Raw genomic sequence first — 20,141 nt, 5'->3', positions numbered from 1 at the left:
GTGGCCCCTCTCTTCAGCAAGCTTGGGTGCAAAGTAGCACCCATCATCATGGCTCCTAGTGCAGCCTCCTCTTGCCAGCACCACATGGGGTTCTCCCTCTGTTCCCCTTCTCCTTCCTAGCACACATTTCTCCCAAATCCAAGGCTCCTGTATAATAACAGTTCTGCCCCCGCCCCCCAGGCATGCTATGTGCTTGCCTTCCTGCAATTCCTTGTCACCTATGGCTGCCATATATACAAGTCTTAGTTAATAATATTAAACTTTAAATAAAGTTACATATTCAGTGTTAAACTGTTAAAGAAAAATAATATAAAAAACAATTGTTGCAATAGGCCAATGGACACACACACATTAAAAGCAACAGAATGGAAAGAGTGTTAAAAATCAGCTCATCCAATATTTGAAAAAGCCTGGGAGGTTATGTATTTGTCAAAATGGCACAATAATAGGTGCCAGGTTATTAAAGCCTAAGTACCACCATTGTACAAAGATGCAATTGGCTGCCATCCGCTACCAACAGCTGGTAGTAAGCTCAACTGAGACCTATGAGACTTACTTAAACATGAATAGGATTGTACTACTATATACACACACACTTCAACTCTAATCCACAATCATTGCAGGCAAGCTAAGCTCTGTGATACACATGTGATACCAAAAAACATAAGTGAGATATTGTAGAAGGATAAGGGGAGCACTGATATAATTTGCAATTATAAAAGATGTGTTATACAACATATCTCACATGCATGATGGGTGGGTTTTTTTGCTCATTGTGAGCCGTAAGTGATTGTAGGACGGAAATGGCATTAGGTGGTCTGTCACCATATTATGTATACTTTAAATCAAGCCTCTACCCATCCCTAATTTTATATATCGGAGCCTGGCTCTTAATAAATAGTACACTTCTTATGGATGCAATTTATCCATTTGTTTTATTTTATTCCCATGGATTATTTCTCATAATAAAATCACAGTGAATAACCCTAATTTTGGCATGAATTACCATATGTATCCAGACCTCCTTGAGAGACTGAATTAAAATTGATTGGTTCTCTGCCGATGCAGTGCAATCTGCACTGAAATAACACAAAATATGATAGTAATGAATGCTACTAAATAAGGGCAATTCTTCAATAGTTAATAATGAAGCTAATTATAGTTAACAATACCCATTATTATATTGCAGTTGCAATAATTTCTTACTCATTTTGCGTTTCTATAATGTTGAATGGGTCATTAGTTTGCCATGTTACTGGGTGGCAAATTAATTTTGAGTGATCCCCGTGCTTCATGTATATGCATAAGTAAAATTAAGAAAGCTACAGGCTGAAATTGTATAGTGGATAGTGAGATTATATACAGTATCACAAAGTTCCACTTAATCCTGGGTGCTATCAAAATGCCAATCCAATACAGTACATACCGTACATGAAATGACTGCCCTCTGCTGGAGAAAACAGGTTCCCTACTCAACAGATAAGGAAGTCTGGGAGACATGGTGTCAATTGTATCCTGTGGCAACATCACGAAATGAGTCCTTCTGGCTGAGCAAATGCATGCCCGTCATTTGGGGTGACAATAACAGTTCACGCTCAACCCTCCCTAAGCTACTGGTATTTTCAACCTTCTACCTGATTGTTGTCTGTGGAGGCCCTATGGAGTCTTGCAGGCTTCCAGTGGGAGCTGTCATTTCTCTATATTGGAACAAGCAGGAATTTGAGCATTGCCTTTCTGGCTCAATAAGCAGAAACAAATCTACATTGTCCGTAGCTCACGCTTCAACTCTGTCGGGGGCACCACCATCACGCATGCAGACTCTCAGCTGTGCACATTCCACACAATTGCGTTGCAAGATTCTGACTCACCAGAATCTCATAAACCATGGATATGGGGTGTGGTATATATTCAGACATGAGGTAAATATTAAGCCAAAATGGATCTCATGGCAGCTCCTTCTCACGGCTGACGTTATTTCCCAGAAGTTAATAGCCTAGGAGCTCAAACTACCAAGATGACTGACACTTAAAACAGTTTCAGTTCACCTACTAGGATTAATAAATAGCTTGTATGGATTCAAAAGTTGTTTCCACACTTTCTCAATACAATGAGGTTGTGTCTTTACTGATATTTGCCTGCCAGCTGACCTTCCACAAAATCTTGCTCATATTCACAGTCCGCTTGTAGGAACAGTGCGATACTGGAGCCTCAATCTGACACGAGATTGTGGTTCCAGTTTTTCAAACTGAAAACTCACAAGTTATCACAACTAAAATATTTGTAGGGATGCCAGCCCTACCAGTAGGAAGAACAAGGTGGCAAAGGATGCTGGGGTGGGGTGTTGGAGGAGAGAGCTCTGGGCACCATGTCACCTGCCCCATAAGCTCACCCGCTGCTACAATAGGGGACAATGTCCCATCATCAGTGCTGAAATAAGATTCAGCTGCCAGACCAGCTGGCTTTTGCATATGGGATGGGGAACACTTTTGAGGAAGGGCCATAGCTCTATAGTAGAGCATCTGCTATGCATGAAGGAAGTTCCAGGTAGAATTCTCAGCATCTTTCAAGTAGGGCTGGGAAAGACTCATTGCCTGAAATTCTGAAGAGCCACAGTCAGTCAGAATGGGCAGCACTGAGCTTGACAAACCAATGGTCTGATTCAGTGAGAGGCAGATACCTACATTTCTGTGTTTCCTGTGTTCCTTTGGCACAGGCAGCAAAATGTAGTTGGCCATCTCTACTGCAGAAAGAGAAGAATTTGTCTCTCACCTCTGAACAGAAGAGGCAAACTGGTTGATGTCCCATCTCAAGTACCCTCCAAAAGAGCCCCACGGCAGGAATTCCACTCTGGGGGCTGCAGAATTTCTCTCTTTTATGCCTATGAATTTTTTATTGATTTTCAATTTTTTTATAAAATAAATGAACCTCCAATTAATTCAAATTTAACATACATTTTCAGCCTTGGAATTTCTCTGTTCCTCCTAGCCACTGAATTCAAAACACCTCTCTTAAGCATGCGAGACCATCTCCACCAGCCACCTTTGAAGATGAGGATGGCTCGACTGCACAGGGCATGATCTGACATCACATGACACTAAGCTGGTCTGGATCCGGCCAGTGCCTGGATGGGAGACTCCCTGTGAACCTCCTTGGGCACCAACTGCCTTGAATTCCATGTGGAAGAAAAGCAAGTTGTAATCATAATGAAAGAAACTACACCTCCCAAGCCCATTTGTCTCGAGGGTGGTTTTCCCCCCTGCATTGATTTTTCATAATGAATATGTACTTTTGAATTGCTGTGATGAGGCGAGAGCCATTCTATACCATTCTGGAACAAACTGTTATGATACCTAATAATGGAACTGTAGTATCGGAAGAGATCCTGAGGATTGTCTTGTTCAGCCCCCTGAAATGCAAGAAACTCAACTACGGAATGTAGGATGATGTCTGGGGTGGAGAATGGGAAGGGGTGTAGTTCAATTATAGAGCATCTGCCTTGCACACAGAGGGTCCCAGGTTCAATTCTCAGCAACTCTAGGTAGGGCTGGGAAAGACCCTCTGCCTGAAGTCCTGGAGAGCTGCTGCCAGTCAGTGTGGTCAGTACTGAGCTAGATGGACTCTGCAAAAGGCAGCTTTCTATATCTTTGTGGTCCTAAGAAAAGAGGGGGTAACAGAGATAGCCAGGGTATAACATGAGATAGGGCTGCAGACTCTGGCAGTGCAAGAAGACACAGACACAGACAGACAGACAGACAGACAGACAGACAGACAGACAGACACACACACACACACACACACACCATGGACTGCAAAGAGAGAGGAGAGAGGGCCTGCTAAGGAGTGGAGTGGAAAAGAGACATCTAACAGAGAGAGAAGTCAAGGATGGTACAGAGGGAGCATTGCTGCGAGTCACAGAGAGAAAGAAGAGAGTTTTACAAAGTAAACGGAGTTAAAGCAAAGTAATGCAAACATCACTAAGAGAGCAAACAGAGAGGGCTTGAAGATTGCCAATTCTATTACATATTAACAAAAGCCATATTACTATTCCTCTTATTATTTATAGTGTGTTTGTTTGTGTGTGTGTGTGTGTGTGTGTGTGTGTGTGTGTGTGTGTGTGTGTAACTTTTGTCTTATGAATGTAGATTGAGAGATTTATGGAAGAGTAGATATCATTTACGGTATGTTCCAACTTACAGATAAGATAATGTATTTTCTTCTTCTCTGTTTTCTTTCTTGTATTATAGCTTGTATTATGATTTTAAAATATTTTTTCTTTAATAACAACAACAACAACAACAACAACAACAACAACAACACAGGCTTAAAATTGTAAAGATAGCAATGTGATTCTCTTGAGGTATCAAAAATAGAAGTGTGGCCTTCTGAACAATTTGAGTTTGACACCCCAGCCTAGATCACCTTGAGCCCATCAAAGACTTGGCCGGTTACATTACTGCCCCCTGCCCTGGGGTGTTGGCAAAGCAGGGAGCCGACAGACCTGCTCAACAAGGAAAACGGCATGTCCTGGCTCCAAGGTCATCGGGTCTATTAAGCTGTTGTACAGGAGCAGCAGCTCCTTGGCTGGCAAGTGGAGCCAGTCTCCAGTGAAGGAGCACCGTTGGACTTTAGCCAAGCTCTTAGGCCATAAAATGAAGTGGAGGCCAAAGACCAGCAGGGAGCAAAAGAGCCAATGTAGAGTCCTGAGCTTAGGATAAGGGTCTTGTGCCACAGAGCCACCCTCACCAGTAGAGAGAGAAGGGGGCATTGCCCCCACAACCTCAGCCAGACCCCACCTGCCTGTGATCTAATCCAAGGGGCAGCGGTGGCTGTCAGCTTCTTCCACCTGTGTCACAGTTTTGTCTGTATAGAACTCAGAATGGAGGGGTGGGGTGATGACTAGTATTTATTTGCTGTGGCTCCCCCTAGTGTTGACCTCCCTGCCTTCACTCAGCCTCACCTCTAGTTGTGCATTAAGCCAGATCTCTCACTTCAAAGACTGACCTTTCCCGAGGCCAGCCAACAATATATTAAAGTCAAACATAAAGCAGCCCGCTCACTTTCAATTAAGGTGCAATTAAAAACAGCTGAAAATAGATTAGTAGCTTTCCAGAAACGGGGGGGGGGGGGGGACTCCCGCCACATGCGCCTATTAGAGGGTAGTCTAATTCTAGTGGGAGATTTCAGGAGCAGGTATGCAGTCTATACTATATATCCTTAGACCAGATGATCCAGAGAAGGATACAATGATGGGGATTCAGGGATTTGTCCTCCTGCTCTATAAACTCTCCTCGGCTGCCAGGATTTTGCAGGACCAGCTGGCAGATGTCAGTGGCAGCTGTGTGAAATGGTATGAAAGGACAAGCTGTGCCCATGGCAGGCTTCTGCAGAGCGCTTCTTAGCAGCTCACAAGTGAAAAGTATTACTATAGCACAACCTAGTACTTGGCTCACTGAAAGGCTTGTCTTAATTCAGCCTCAGCTCCAGATTGCTGAGACCCACCTAGGGTAAGGCCATCTCCACCCCTCTCAGTGAGAATCCCTTCTCACTACCATCCTCACCACCTTCTCCTCCTCCTCCCCATTGCCATGACCACACTCTTCTTTTCCAGGCAGAGAGCCAGTGAGCAAGCAGGCAGTGGCATCTATTGCTCCTTCTTCCCACCACCTCTGTTGTCTGGGTCAGATTGAGAGGCAGTGAACCAGAGCTAGCCAGCCCATGAAACTGTTAGAATTCCTGCTCCGTGATTGCGGTCATGGGATTGTTGTCTATCACATGACGGTGTATGTTTTGACTCCACAAAGTGAGAAGTGACGGAGACAGGATGCTTGTGTTACTGTGTTCCATAAAGTGGGACTGTTGTCCTTTGTCCTTTCTCTTTGCTGTCTGATGCTAGAGAGGGAGGCAGCCATATTGCAGTGCTCCATGTGTGTTTATATGTAAATAAAGTAGATCAGCCAAAACGCTGATTTGCTGAGGTCTGTTATGCGAGCTGCAAAGACTCTGCGGATCCCTGTGTGCCGATGTCTCTTGGCATCGTTCACTGTGATGTTCGGGCAGAAGAAAGCTTTTGAAGCTCACAAACGATTGACCAGGAGGGAGAGAACATGCCAGTCGGGCATGTGTCTCTGCCAGGGTCCTACTCGAGAGTAGGACGAGCTCCTGACAGAGACAAGGTGAAGGAGTTGCCTTAGGTGGCAGATCTGGCCTCTAAGGAGCTCAGCTCCTCTCTCATGTCCATCCACCTGTAATGGACTAGCTGTTTGCAGAGGAGTGGTGGGAGACACCAGCTGGGGAACCAACCAGCGAACCCCCAGGGGAAGAAGACTCAGAGCCAGGGGATTGGTGGTGGATGCTTTATCTGAGATTCCAGCATCTTGGGGGGTTGGACTAGATGACCCTTGGGTCTTTTCCAGTTCTAAGATTCTATGACAATGAGTGGTCAGAGGGAGAGAAGACTGCAGGGGAAAGTGTTGGCAGCTGGCATGGCAACAGGGTTTCATGAGCAGGAGGAGTCTGTGGCAGTGTGCAGTCCAGACTCTGAGGCAGAAGCAGAGGCTGAAGAAGATGGGGGTCAAGAGGCTGCTGAAATCTCCCCCTCCTGCTGCTACCAGCTCCCCTCCCCCCTGGTGGCAGAGAAATGAAATGAGCAGAACACAGATTACTTGTGTGCAGACACAGTTTGAGACTGCATGGGGGAAAACCCAGGAAAGGAAGAGCCTTAAGGAGGGGTGGTAAGGCAGGGACCTTAAGTCCTCACAACTGTGTCATCGGGGCAATACCTTCAAGTAGAGTTGCCGAGACCCCTAGGCCTGAGCTGTGGGTTTGTTTCCTTGATTGCAGGTTTAACTTCACTGGTCTCGGGTGATTTATGGGTTTTTTTGTTGCTGACCTACACCTGACTCAAGCCCTGACACCACCTCCTCTATACCTGCCTGCTGCCCACTCCTCTTCACCTTCCTTTTGCTTCTCAGTCACCTTCAGCACAGGGGAGGGGCGCCTGCGGGCAGCATCTTCTGTATTGCCTGCAGCGGCAAAATGTCCTGGACCAGCCCTGGAGTGAACAAACTGGAAGAGGTCCCCGGGGTAGGGGGGCTGTTGCCAGTGGGTCCCCTGCTGGGCTGTGGACCAATGGCAGAAGCCCAATGGTGCCAACTGTTGTGCTGGCATTTACTTTTATATTTTAAAATGTAACTAGCCACATAACTAATAAATAAAGACGCTGGCCCTGCTTTTGTTCATAGGATGTGCAAGGAGCCAAGCAGCAAGGTCCAGGCCTCTAAGAAATGGCACCGTTTCATTTTTCTTTATCTCATTAAAGTTAGAAACCAATTAGCTTCACTTATTTCAAGTGGTCCTTTAGAATATGTACTCTGCGTTTCATCAGATTGCCTAACACAAAGTGTTCCATTTCTTCAGGGAGAGGAGAAATGTGGTGCAATAAGCTAAACTTTGGCTGTTAAGCCTCAGGTTTGGGCAGGCCTGGTAATTTTCCAGGACTGCTTTTTTTTTTTTTTTAAAGTAAAATAAAACCATAAATAGTTGGCTCAGTAGGGAATTGAATAGTCCAGGCTTCCTCAACCTCGGCCCTCCAGATGTTTTTGGCCTACAACTCCCATGATCCCTAGCTAGCAGTGGTCAGGGATGATGAGAATTGTAGTCTCAAAACATCTGGAGGGCCAAGGTTGAGGAAGCCTGGCATAGTCCTTCACACAAGCTGCAATTCCTTCTTTAGCAGTCAGTGGTATGAACAGGCCCAAGATGCATCTTCCTAGTAGAGTAGCATAATATAATTAAGAGATCCTTTCCCACATTGTTGATTGCAGCACAGTAGATCAATGTACAGTAATCTATCCATTATGTAATTTACTGGTGCATTTTCACCCCCATTGTGGGTATCATTTGGATCTTCTGCCACAAGCACCAAACCATCTTGAGTCTCTCTGCCTTCCCTGATTGATCTGTTTTAATCTCTTGCAGTGTCACTGTTCCCAGCCCACCAACAAAAACATCAGCATTGATTAACTGTAAAATGGCTTGTGACAAACTTATCTTCTAGATGGAGATCATGCAGATTTTTCAGAACTCTGACCTACACATCCTCTCCTCTGCTCATTTCCCTCCCTCTGATTTGATCATATTACATAAGAGCTAGCAATGGGTGCATGAGTGAAGTCTACACAGTATTCCATCAAGTGCAAGTTAAAAACCAGTACTCATGGAAAATCAGAATTTAAGGTTCTCTGTAAGCTCTTAGTAAAAGAGAAAGCCTTTGATGAAACATTTGATGAAATCATTTTGTGCACAAATTCAATAGTTTATTTTTTAGTATGCTGGCACTTGACTCCAATTAGGATTAAATGTAAGGCATCTGCTAGTCGATGCTGGACAGATTATAGCAAATCACATGTGGAGTAATGGGGAAAACAAAATCCAACCATTTTTGACTAAGGGTAATCCTTTACCAGAAGACAGGAGTGCCTCGCGTGCTCTGGTCTATGGGGTCATGAAGATTTGGACATGACTAAATGACTAAACAACAACAACAACAATCCTTTACCATCTTCTTTAAAAATGGGTATGAAAGGAGAGTCTAGGGACTACCATTGGAAAAACTGATGCAGTAATTCAGACATTCAGAGTGCCAGAATAAGGTGGAAGACCAGTAATGGGGAACCTTTGGCTCTCGTGCAATCTGACTCCCAGCTCCCGTCAAACCCAGCCAGCATGACTAATGGTCAGAGGTGGTGGGAACTGTAGTCCCCCAACATACAGAGGGCTACAGGTGTACCACCCTCAGTTTAATAGTAAAGTGGTTTCCCTTCTTAAAAATATATATAATTTGGAGAGGTGATAATTTTAAAAACATCATATAGGGCTGTCATTCTGAAAAATTTTCATTCATTTCTTTGAGCAGTGCCCTTCGATTTCCAACTATTGACTGCTGCATTTTATTTAGTAGTTAAAATTAAGTGCTGTGAAATTTATTAGATAACTTCTTTGGATTGGGTTGTGTCTCTGTGTTTTAGTGGTGCAGAATTTTTGTTCTGAAATAAAACAAAAAACAAGAAGGCAGCAACATGTCTTTCATTGGAGAGCCTGTGTGATGCAATGGTCAGAATGCAACTAGACCAGGACCAGCACAGCCCGGGTTCAAATCTCCACTCAGCCACTGGGTGACCTTGGGCCAGTCCCTGTCTCTCTAGTGAACCTGCCTCCTGGAGTCATTGAACCTATGCCAAGGAATCAAAGGCACGCATGCCTTTGTCTCGCCCCCTGCCATTAAAATGACCGGATCCATCTTAATTTTTTACTGCTAGGAGCAGAGATCTGGTTATTTTACTGTCTCAGGAGCCACTCATGCTTTCCACAGAAGCAGCGTTTTGCTCCAGCTCGCTCTGCCTGCTTTGCATGCATCCTAAATGTGCTGTGCCACAGCGCTTAAGTAAACTGATAGATACGTGAAACTTTAAACTACGGTAGCTTCCCATTTCCAAAAAAACAGGCAGTGGGTGTAATAGCTTTATGGAGGGCAGTGCAATGTTTATACATCTGATCCATGGGGAAAGCAGAGAGGCGGTTTTAAAGAGACAAAGTACTTTTTGACCCTAGCTGGAGCAGCCTGGGAAGCTCTGCCACCCTTTAAAATGGGAGAACAGGACTCTCTGTTGCTAAGGGGTGTTGCAGGCGGATGGAGGAGAAGGAAAGGAACTGCGCTATTTCCCTAGCAAGGATCAAGGCGTCACATGAGGCACATGAGGAGATGGATTAAATGGCTTATAGAATTAAGTGCTTCCGATAGCCTGACGAAAGAATGGAGAAACTTTTAAAACACCAAGGTAAACCTCCCAAGATCTGCTCGTGGCAACGGCATCCACGTTACAGCACAGGCCCGTTGTCCCTGTGCTCTTTGGCTCCCATTTAGGGTGGCTCATCTGAACATGCTGCACGTAAAGAGAAGCATTCCCTGTGCCTAATGTCCAAGCTGCTTCTGCTGGCCACACACTTGTCACGTACGTGTGCTGCTGCTGCTGCCCACAGGATTCAACTTCTGGCATGCACCGACATGCCAGTGCTTTTTTTTTTTCAAGAGTCTGCCACAATGTGCCCAAAGCCAAATCCTGGCATGGCCCCGGGAGCAGCACGTGACAGCATTGTATTTCCCTTTTGCATGACTTAGCAGATTTGTCCTCCCACACAAGGAGAAACTGCGAGCAAGGCCTGTCAGAGGAAATACGCAGGGAAGTGCCCATATGCCTGTACTTTCCACATCGGCGTCAACTGTGTCATCATTGTTATTTATTGCATTTATCTGTTTACTACAAAAAAAAGTTTGTCTCAAAGTAACTTACTTTTTTGGAGGGGAGGGAACCATACACTACCAAATTAAAAACATATCAGAAAATAGAAGAAATTTGTTAACTAAAAGTGTCCAAGAGATTTTACTTTCTTGGGCTCCATGATCACTGCAGATGGTGACAGCAGTCATGAAATTAAAAGACACCTGCTTCTTGGAAGAAAAGCGATGACAAACCTAGACAGCATCTTAAAAAGCAGAGACATCACCTTGCTGGCAAAGGTCTGTATGGTTAAAGCTATGGTTTTCCCAGTAGTGATGTATGGAAGTGAGAGCTGGACCATAAAGAAGGCTGATGGCCGAAGAATTGATGCTTTTGAATCATGGTGCTGGAGGAGACTCTTGAGAGTCCCCTGGACTGCAAGAAGATCAAACCTCTCCATTCTGAAGAAAATCAGCCCTGAGTGATCACTGGAAGGACAGATCGTGAAGCTGAGGCTTCAGGCCACCTTGTGAGAAGAGAAGACTCCCTGGAAAAGACCCTGATGTTGGGAAAGATGGAGGGCACAAGGAGAAGGGGGCAACAGAGGGCAAGATAGTTGGACAGTGTTCTCAAAGCTACCAGCATGAGTTTGACCAAACTGCAGGAGGCAGTGGAAGACAGGAGCGCCTGGCGTGCTCTGGTCCATGGGGTCACGAAGAGTCAGACACGACTAAATGACTAAACAACAACAACAAAAAGTGTCCATCCTGGAATAGCATAAAAAAGACACATGCTACCCCACTCCAGTGGCTTTTTATCAAAACCAGCACCTTGAATTGAGCCTAGAAACTAATTGGCAGCCAATGCAGTTGGGCCAGTATTGGCGTTATGTACATCCAGTCAGCAATCTGGTCACTTATTCTTCACTAGCTGTAGTTTCCAAACCGTTGTCAAAGATAGCTCCACATATAATGCATCAAAGTTATTCAGCCTAGAGGTTACCAGAATATAGATAACCAAAGCTGGGCTATGGGGTCTGTCCATATGGGGTCACAGCTATAGGATTTTAAAGAGCAGATCCAGGGAGAGAGAATCAGGGCATGTGATTTTGCTACTGGCTGGTAATTTTAGGTCCTGGCAAGCATTTTAAGAAATAAATTATGAATCAAGTTTATCTCCCAAGTATTCCCATTGACTGAAGCATACCTTCTGCAGCAGACATAACTTGAAGACTGGACCCTTAAAAGAGTAAAGAAAAAACAACCACTTTTAGAGAAATGTGACTAGGACAAACATTTATTTTATAACTGCTTTTATGCCAGCTTTGGCCTCTGCACTTTCCATTTCTGCTGTTGTTCTATGTATCATTGCCAAAATGTTTCCTTGGGTGGATTTCTTTTTCTTTAGACACGGTTTTCAAAAATACAAAAGCTAAATAATCAGCCATACAGCAATAAGAGAACAGATATTGCAGAAGTTGGTTTAAATGTTATTCACACCAGTGTAGACAATATGATGAATAAGGCACTGTGCCCTGGGAACTTTGTGTTTTTGAATTGTTTTTACATCTCTCTTTCTTTTCTATTTACCTTGCGTTGACATTTGTTGCTGAATTTCACTTGAATATAAATAAACCCCTTTTTAAAATAGTGCAAGTTAACATCTGAACTTTAAAAGGCAGAAAGAATGTATTTTAAAATGTCTTGCGCTTGGCACTGAAAAGAAAACAATATAAGCCCCTGAAAAACCTTTGGTGGGAGGGATTTCTAGAGATGGCATTTTCTTTCTGAAGAGCATGGGGTGAGAGCTATAGACCCTTTTGACATAACAGCAGGCCCATGACAATAATTCTTTGTGGCCTTGTGAGTAAATTCTTTGAATTCCGATCCCAGCCCAGGCCTGAGTTCACTGGATGATTCCTCAGCCAGAGTTCTGTAAAATGGGAACAGCAGAAATCTCTCTCACAACTCGCAAAACAGCAAAACTTTTTCCAGTGTTAGGTTATAATTATTTGTCATGCTCCTTGTTAGAGTTTTAAATTCGGAAGAGATGTTAATTGCCGTGTAGTGTTCTCCTCAGGCAGGAATTGTTCACCCTCAGCTGTAGGGATCTCCCCTCAAGGAAGGATCACTTGACTAGTTCAAATAGCAGCTGATTGAGCAGCCAAAAATCACGCTGAGTCACATGCCTGAAGGCAGTTCTGAGAGTTATGGATGCACTGATGTGGTGAGACCGTTAAAGCAGAAAGCTACTAGGATAGTGAAATTACACTGAAAGATGCATGGGGAGAATTAAACAGAGAAGAACTTCAGGGACAGATTAGCAAAGCAAAAAGGGGATAAGGCTGATAAGAAACATCCCTGCTATTGGACGTGTTAAGAAAGGCAAGAGCTGAAAGAAAGGGTAAAAGTTAAACAGTGTGCAGTGGTAAATTCTGAAGTGCAGGCGGTTCCTCATGTCAGGTTCCCAGACCTCTTCTAAGACTATACAACAAAAACCAGCTTTTGACTAATGCAGGTATTATGGCTTCAATACCAAGTCAACTTCTCTCTCTCTCTCTCTCTCTCTCTCTCTCTCTCTCTCTCTCTCTAAATCACACACATACGCACTTGGCTTAACATTCAGCCTGATGACGCGTTCTGGTGGACTTGAAAGCTTGCTCACAATTCTGTGCCATTTTGGTTGGTCAAAAGTTTTCAAAACAGAAGCCACAGCTTAATCCTTAGCCCTGCATGCCAATGTAACCTGCTCCTTCCCCTTGCTTAGCTCATGTAATGGATTCCTCTCTCAGGAATAACTTACAGGTTTGATTGGCAAGTAGTGCTCCAGCGTAGGATATCAACACCCCTGCTTTGATATAAGCGGTGGTGCTTCATCCCTTTTCCAGTACGCCACTGATACCAGCAGAGAAGCCATGATGGGTAGGCCTCAAAGCCCTGCCTAAATTTCCACCAGCATGTCTTTTCCTTTGGATATAAATTGAGATTGCCCTAAGAGGTATGTTTGGCCTTAGAATTTACCACCTATTTTGGGAAGTAAGGTGACAGCTAGCCTGCAGTATCCAATCACATCCACATCTCTGGCCAAACCTAATTAGGATCCGGTGATTTAAGAGTTTGAGCCATCAGCAAGCAGTCCTCTATTCACTTCTTAGCTGCACTCACAGCAATCCACCCTCAGCCAGAGTCAGCTGGGAATCTACAAAATGGAAACAATAATACTAACCTACCCTACAAGGCTCTTGCAAAGTGGTTTGATTGGTCAAAAGCATGTATTATTATTGCTGCACCCCTTTGGAGAAAACATCAGTGGATGGATATCTGAAAAGCTGTGGAAGAAATTACCTGTGTATGTGTTTTTAAAAAACACACCTCACAGAAAAAACAGTAGCTAAAAGAGTGAGAATTAAGACAGCTTGATCTTTTCACAACTGCCAAAGCGACAGCATTTGCAGTATTTGGTATTTGGCTTTAGACAATAAAGAAACATTAACTTCTCCACAGGTGTCTGGTGCTGTCCAGCACAATCATCAGCCGATCAGGGCTGGAAGCACAAGGAACTGCCTTGCTGCGGTATTCATGCAAAAAGCTATTTTATCCAGGCTAGAATAAGCTCATAGAGGAAGGACTTGCGGGGGGGGGGGCAGATTACAGCTGTACGTTACCATGACGATTGCATGAGCACAGCAACTGTGCCTGAGCCCCAGTGCATGAGAGGCTCTGAAGGACTGCCTACCCTTGTACAAATTCACCCGTTCAGTGATGCCTTGCTCCAAAAGCCACCCATAAAATGGAATTTCCTGCTTATGCATTGACCGCAGGATTCAAGACTAGTGCCCTGGAATTTGCTTGAGATAAAGGAGCCTTCATCTTTTAGTGGGAATCTGGTCTTCCACACTTGAGCAAATCATCACAACCTACCAAAATGCAGCAAAACCACCTACCAGTATATTTCTCCCAGCTAATTCAGAAACTTTGAATCCAATTGTACAGACGGTATTAAGCTATGTCTATATAGTTAAATAAGCAGCATCTCACACATGATGCTTAAAAGAGAATGAGAGAAGCTCATGCTTCACGTTACTCTTCATGCAGAAGAGAAAAACAGGAAAGGCATTTGTCCTGCAAATGGGCATTTTGGCCACTTTAAACTGCATGTGTGAAAACAGCCATCGTTCGCACAAAAGATTGTTGTCATGGTTCTTGTCCCCGCCAATCATTTGTTTCACAGCTGTTGGAAATCAAGCTTAAGCTTGAGAGGACGGCAGGTCTCCCACAACATTAGCTGCATAGCAGTTGGAAGGGCAGGAAGCTCAGGAGGAATGGGACGCCTAACAGCAATCAACCTTCTGCATCTCCTGAACAGAGCCTCATAGCCTGCGCAGCAAGGCAGTAGCCTCCCTGGTGGTGCAAGGAGGGAAATTTCAGCAAAGAGCATCAGTCACCTCCCAAGGTCACACAGTACATCGGCAACTGCAGTTCCCTTTGCCTTGTTACCACTGGCGACCCACATGTATTTACATATTGAACTCTGAGCTGAGCTCAGTGTGATGGTGACAATCCCCTTCTGTTTAAAATGGTGTCAAATGCAAAGGGAAGACACAGTTTTTAGAGCAAGAGGGGCATGTGGGCAAAAGGAAACCTTGCCAACTTTGTGGAAGAAGAATATGAACATAAGAGTCCTGCTGGATCAGGCCAGTGGCCCACCCAGTCCAGCATCCTGGTTTCACAGTGGACCACCAAGTGCCTGTGAGAAGGACCTGATGGAAACAGCGCTCTCCCATCCCGTGGTTTCCAGCAATGGTGTTCAGAAACATGTGGGCAAAAGGCATCAGGAGAGCAACAGAAGAAGGGAAACCACAACGGATTCCTCTTTTGCTCCTGTAAAAACAGTACAAATCATCTACACAACCTCTGGATTGCAACCTGGGAACCCTTCTGAACACCTGTGCCGATTGGCCAAACCTGGCACAGCTCCATCATTGAGATGCCAACACAGTTGACCTAGGACAGCTCTGGCTAGTGGGGAAAGAGAACAACAGAAGGAAACTGGGGTGGGGGGATTAGAATGGATGAAGACACTCTGCTAGCGTGCAACAGAAATGGCCGTGTGTTTCACAGATTTGTATTCAAAGCTGTGACCTTGAAAACCTGGAGATCTGTACACATAGCCAGCCCTGGAGACTTAGCACCAAGGACACAGCAAAACGATGACCGATGCCTGCTCTGCACCTGCTTGATGGAATATCCCAACACGCTTAACCTTGTTTAGACTAAGATAAAGCAAACATTAGGCACGCCTCCAGGCTTTAAAAAGAAAAAGAAGCAGCCTAGCCTAGACATTAGTGGCAAAGTTCTATTACTTAGTCAGCATTAAAGCCTGAGGGAGGAAGCACAGTCAACAACTTACATGCAACTTCCAGGCAAGCTCTCTGGTTCCCTGCCACAGACATGCTACGCCGAACACCACAATTGTATCTGGAGCTCCGTTTTATTCCACTCCACCCAACCCAAGGGGTAAAATCAAGCACTGTTGCTGCTGCATCAAACGGGCAAGCAAACGGCATCACGTCAACCGATAGCTTCCTGCGCATCAGCTAGTTTATCTTTGGGAGGCTTCAAAGGGCAATTTCTAAGCTTTCTGCAGCCAAATCCAGTTAAGAATTTAGCAGACGCTTTATGCCCTCTGGGCGATTTCGCACCATTACACTTTGGAGGACGCGCACCTTGCACCAGTTAACATAAGAGATTTATTTCTCCCTGGATGTGCACATCTAGCAATGAACGGGGATCGCTGAGTTCCCGAAGCTGTGACAAGGGTAGGAAATCCACCGCGATCGAGAACACGGCAGGGCGCGTGTAAAGGGCGAGCTAATCTCCTCTCCATGCTGCTGAGGAACTGCCTCCGAGCACACCCGCCAAAGCACTCGGCCCGACTTGCTTTTCAGAAGAACGACATGTGCCGGGACAGACGCGGCCAAGCAGGCGTGCGCCCAGGCTCCACTTTGGAAGCAGCGGCTGTGCGCCAACGAGATCCGTCCTTGCGCGTCGGAGCCGGAAAAAGGGCGCCCCCACCCCCAGACGCAGTTCAGAAATGAGCCCCTCGGGGAGAAGCGGGTAGCCCTGCGGACGACTCTTACCCCAGCCCCGGACGAAGGGCGCCCGCCTCGGCTTCTTTCTCTCCCCCACCCCCACCCCCGGGTGTTTACAACCTGTAGGTTCCCTCTGCAGGGAACTCGGCTCAACCAAACGCAAGCAGGAAGCACAAGCTGGAGCCCCGAGGCACCACCGCGCACGCTTACATGTTGCCCGGGGCTCGGCCACCTCGCCGCCGGCTCCAGCGCTTTCTCCGCCTCTCCCGCGGAAAACTCGCCGCCTTCCACCAGACCGCTCGCTCGCTCGTCCCGGCGAGACTTTTCTGCTCGGGCGCCTGCTGGGTATCCCCAGGTCCTAGCGCGCCCGGCGCTTGCTTCTATCCTCTGGCGCCCTTGGCGAACCCTTCTTAGATCTGAGGCTTTTATTTGAAAGCAGGACTCTGCTCTGGCACGTGTGAATCAGTAATCAAGGCAGTGCCCTTGAGCAGGTGCAGAGTGCCTCCCCCACCCTAGGGCAGGGCATCCTAGGCGTTGATGACAGCTCTGCATTGCAGGCAGAAATGCAATAGGTGAAGCTTTTCTGTATCTCCTTATAGATAAATGTTGCCCTTCCACGCAGAATAAACACAGCAGTTGTAGTTCAGTAACATCAGGATGACTAAAGGATCTCCACACCTGGAGTGGACGATATCAGGCTAGAGCTGGACCAAGGGCCTGTTTTAGTTGAAGCCAGCTCTGTACATTGGAACGCAGTGGCTTCAACAGAGACTCTGATGCTGAATGGGGAGCAGCATAGGCTGAGGCAGCCTGAATCAATGGAGCAGGAGAAACCCTAGCAGCAAAGTGTTAACAAAGTGCAGTCTCCTCTTGCCATCTCATGACCTTCATTTCCTGTTTGGGTGCAGATAGCTTGTAGCCTCTTGCCCTCTCTTACACTCTGGAAATCCTGATGCAGGAGGCCCTGCTTCTGAAGGGAAGAGGTGTGAGCACAATTGAATTTCAAAAGAGAGGTGCCAGAATCTCACCTGGAATCTCCTATATCCTTAATGCAAAAACTAGGAGGGCTGCCAGCAGAGAAGGAAAGGTATAGGCCTGTTTGTTCATCCTTGGACCAATGGCAGCTCTCAAGGGTATCAGGCTCCAGTTCCTTCACCTCACCTGCTCCTTAATCTTTTACTGGAGATGTGAGGCACGGGGTGGGCTTGGTACCTTCTGCATGTGAAACATGTGCTTGAGCATTGAGCCAGGCTCCCTTTGTTTCCAAGGTTAATCAACACTATGGACAGCCATGTAGACTTGGTTCAGAGGATTTACATTAGGGGTTATCAGTACAGTACCTGCCTTTTCTTGGCGTCCATCAGTTCCCCTCCACTTGCTGAAATTAGGCTTGAAAGAAGCATTCTGTTGTAGCCAAGGAAAGAGGATGAGATGGGTGTGTCGTGCCTGCAAATTTGCCATCAGGCTCCAAATGTTTGGTGACTCCTAGCCTATATGCACCATCACTTGCTAAGCAGGCCCTGGGCCGAAATTAAACTGTAAGAACATAAGAAGCGGCTGCGGTGTTACTCCATTTCCGCACCTCTAGTGGCACTGTCAGAACGTGCACACCTTTTGGACCAGTGTATTTGCGGAAATGGAATTAATGTAAAACACAAAACATAACCACGTCAACTTCATTAGTGCTGTTAGGGATAACAGAAGAAGCCAACCAGCTTTTATGTTATAAAGAATTGCTGATAGCTCCGATAGTGGTGGCGTGTTTAGAATTTGCCAGGTGTTTGCGTTCTGCAGATGGATTATCTGTTGACTCTTGGTATACTTATGTTTGGACAGTGGTGCTAACAGAGGAAAATGACACGTCAAATACATGCTAAGGGGAAATCAGACCCATTATCCCTCTATGCAGCTTGGCAACCATTCACCTCACACAGAAGCAGTGGGATGGCCAGATATGGAGACCACCTCAATCAAACAGAGGACTTTGGAAAGACTTAGTAGATTGAAGCCGTTATGATTTGCCATGGTCTGTGCTTTTGCACAAACTTTCATACCCCTTTGATGCACCTTGTACTCTCTAAGTGGGACAGCCACCAAGTTACTTGTCACTGTATTCGCTTGTTAAGATTTGGAAAATTAACAAAAAAATACTATTTTTAAAAGAAAGAAAGAAAGAAAGAAAGAAAGAAAGAAAGAAAGAAAGAAAGAAAGAAAGAAAGAAGTGCCTGCTGGATCAGGTCAATGGCCAATCCAGGCCAACATCCTGTTCTCACACTAGCTAACCACATGCTGATGGGGAAACCTGCAAGGAGGACCAGAGTACACCAGACCAGAGAGCATAGCTATCACACTTAGTAGTTACTGAGAGCCTTATCCTCCATGAATTTGTCTAATCCTTTAAAAAGCCACCCCAAATCCCCAAAAGCAGCATGGATAGCAATACAATGGTAAACAAGAGAGCTGGGAAATTAGTATTCTATAAACCTAACCTGTCTTCGAAGCTACAAACATGAGTCTGACCAAACTGCGGGAGGCAGTGGAAGACAGAAGTGCCTGGCGTGCTCTGGTCCATGGGGTCACGAAGAGTCGGACACGACTAAACGACTAAACAACAACAACAAACCTAACACAAGCCACTGACTGGCCACAGAATGATGATTCTGCAAAACTATACTATGGAACTAGGGTCCTGCCCATGATGATGCTGCAGCCACCACTCTGCAGTTATCACCCATGACTAGAAGCAGCACTCCAGAGTCTGAAGAAGAGATCTGTCTTTGCTGTGGTAAACAGAAATGCTTTTTAACTAGCAATACTAGCAGTGAATCCCAGACTTTATATATGTGATGCATCATGTGTGTTCTCTACTTCTAGACTCATTCATTCCTGGAGTGCACAACTCTGGGGGGCCAAACATGTGCCACATAAATGTGTAGTCCTGAGACTGCTTTTGCTACAACAGTCTCACACACCTAATCCCTCTGGAATTTTCCATGCAGGCATGTATAGCTTGCAGCCTATTGATGTTGTTTGAAACAGGCCGGCCCTATCATTAGGTAAGAGTGAGGTGGGTGCCTCAGGCAAGTGGTACTGGAGGACAGAGTCTGCCCTGCACCCTCTAAGCTGGCCTACTGCCACCAAGGGCAGTCAAGGACACAGACTCACTGCCAGTGTTGAAATCAGTATTAAATTGCCAGGCTGGTTGGCTTAAATGGACAGATCTTGTCTCTCACCTCTTGCAACAAACTGCCTTTTGCTAACCCTGGCAAACTGGGTTTTCAAACATATATTTGAACCTCCTAGCTCCCATGCGTGTCTCTCTCTCTCTCTCTCTCTCTCTCTCTCTCTCTCTCTCTCTCTCACACACACACACACACACACACACACACACACACACACGCCATGGTGTGATTCTGGAGAAAAATAATGAACAGGCAAAAAAATTAACTGCATCATTTCCCACTACTTCCCTGTTCTTAACTACCCTCCTGTACAAAGCAGCTTTTCAACCCTTAAGAGGGTGTTCACTACGATTACTGTACATGCATCTTTCTACAACATCTAGCGAGGCATAGGTGCTGTAAGTCAGAACTGCACCAGACCAGAATATAGCCAACAAAACTGCAGTGCAGACGTGTTCCATGTTTTTCATGCTGCACTCCTAGGTTCACAATTCTGCATATTCAGATTCATATATTGTCTCTCTCACTACTTCATCTTTTCAGATATAAGAAAACATTTCTGCCTGCAGATCTTAAGAGGCTGAACTGCCT

General features: G+C 45.5%; 1 protein-coding gene and 1 long non-coding RNA gene across 2 annotated transcripts in view; one reads left to right on the top strand and one right to left on the bottom strand.

Annotated features, from left to right (window-relative positions):
• SLC29A1 (solute carrier family 29 member 1 (Augustine blood group)) overlaps positions 1-16,723 on the bottom strand; it is a 79,523-nt gene extending 62,800 nt beyond the window's left edge. Inside the window, exon 1 of the mRNA XM_081856080.1 lies at positions 16,579-16,723. The gene's annotated coding sequence lies outside the window, so the exon portion shown is untranslated. The remainder of the gene's footprint in view (positions 1-16,578) is intronic.
• LOC309338751 overlaps positions 1-20,141 on the top strand; it is a 565,035-nt gene that overhangs the window by 5,334 nt on the left and 539,560 nt on the right. The window contains exon 2 of the long non-coding RNA XR_014155038.1: positions 7,978-8,158. This is a non-coding gene — a long non-coding RNA (uncharacterized lncRNA). The remainder of the gene's footprint in view (positions 1-7,977; positions 8,159-20,141) is intronic.

This window comes from Podarcis erhardii (assembly GCF_964252035.2).
Source record: "Podarcis erhardii genome assembly, chromosome: 3".
Taxonomy (NCBI): Eukaryota; Metazoa; Chordata; class Lepidosauria; order Squamata; family Lacertidae; genus Podarcis; species Podarcis erhardii.
Note: the sequence above shows the minus strand (reverse complement) of the source record. Positions and strands in the feature narration are given on the sequence as shown.